Here is a 1,787-nt window from a genome sequence, read left to right on the forward strand (position 1 = left end):
CCCCCCTCTGCCCCCTCCTTGCCCCATCCCCGCTGCCTCTCCACCTCCTCCACCCCTCCGTCCCCGCTGCCTCTCCTGTCCCCCTCCCCTGCATCCCCAGCCCGCTGGCTCTGCCGCCTCCCCCGGGGCTGCCCGCTGCCGGGCCCCCCACCCCTCCCGGGACCACCTTGGGTGAGCGAGTAGAGCTGGGGACCGGGTGGGGGACCTTGGCTCTGTCCCCACCTTTCCTTGCTGTGTAGGGGCCCTAAATCCCTGGGGCAAAGGCTGCAGGGTTGATCTACGGGGTTCGGTCGGTGTTTGGGGACCCTTTCCCAGACCCAGCATCCATCCCAGGGAGCCAGTGTCTGCACAGGCTGAACACCGTGATGTCCCATCAGTCTGGTGTCCCTAAAGATGAGGGACAGAGGGGGTTAATGCCTTTCTTGCTACAGGGAAAGAGCTGTGCTGCAAAGCGATGGGCTTAACTCCCTCCCGGATAGGAGTTCGGGCCAGATAGTAAATAAACCAGGGGCTGAGTAATGCACAGTCCTGCTCCTGAGCCACCTGTTAACAGCTGAGCAGATGCACGAACAACCCTTTCCCCCAGCCACCACCGCCAGAAACGCTCCCCCTCCTTAAACATGCTCCGGCTGCGGAGACCCTGGCCGCGGGCAGGCTTTGCGGAGACCCCGGGAGCAGAGATCCTGGCCTCTAACCCCCCCCCCAGATCCATCTCCAGGGCTGTTGACCAGCTGCTTTCATCGGCACCAGGTTATTTTTCATGCCTCTTGCAAAGCCAGCTCCCCACCGCCATGCTCCCTGCAGTGATGGGTTGGTCGGGACCTCGGGTCCAAATTCAGGTTTGCATGGTCTGAAACGCACTCGGGTCTTTGCGAGGGATAACTGTGCACCGAAGCTGCTCATCCTCTCCGGTGGGTTGTTTGGGTACGGGGCTGTTAGAAGAGTCCCTGAAGCTGGAGCTCAGCGGGGAGCAGTCGGGCAGCTGAAACCAGGGGCTGCACTTTGGCAGCCTGGCTTTGCCATTTCTGCCCGCTTTATCCTTCCCCTGGGGGCTTCATCCAGCTTTTCCACTCCTAATAAAGCAGTGTTTTAAGTCCAGCCCTGCTCAGGCAGGGCCAGACCTTGAGAAATGCTAAACCTTGGAGTTCCAGCTGATTTCAGCTGCTCAGCATCACTCAGGTTTTGCCCCTTGCTTGGTTTTGCCTGCATGCCACCGAGCCAGGCTGGCAGGAACAGATAGCAGAGGGTCAAGGAGCGACGGATGCTGCACTTGGAGACAACCCCCCCAGAGCTCACGGTAGTCACAAATAGAGTTTGCAATGGAGTAACCTGAATTTTTAAGCAACGGGTATAAAAACGGTGGTGGAAATGACTCTCCCCGTAGTGTGAAGCTGGTCTCGGATTCCCCAAGAGGACAGGAAAAACAGGGTATTGCATCTTCTGCAGCCAGCTGGGCACCCGATGGTTTTAAAGCAACACCCGAGGGTCTGCCTCCTGCTACAAATAAGGTGATATTTTTTTTTTTTTTGGCGGGGGGGTGACCCTCATAATGCCCAGCTTGAGCTGGGGAAAAAGCAACAGCCCTCTGGGTAAATCTGTGCCAGGGCAGCTCTCGGAAGGCTGCTGAGCTGCACGTATACACAACCAAGGGGCTGAAACGCTGGTACCCTGCCCTGGTTTGGCTGGTACAGCCCTGGGGGTGGGTGATGCTGCCTGGTAGGTCCATGACAGCTCCCTCCTTCGTTATCAGTGACTTTCCAGTCTGCTTGGCTCCCATTTTACCATCA

Source organism: Aptenodytes forsteri, unplaced genomic scaffold (assembly GCF_000699145.1).
Source record: "Aptenodytes forsteri isolate BGI_AS27 unplaced genomic scaffold, ASM69914v1 Scaffold126, whole genome shotgun sequence".
NCBI lineage: Eukaryota > Metazoa > Chordata > Aves > Sphenisciformes > Spheniscidae > Aptenodytes > Aptenodytes forsteri.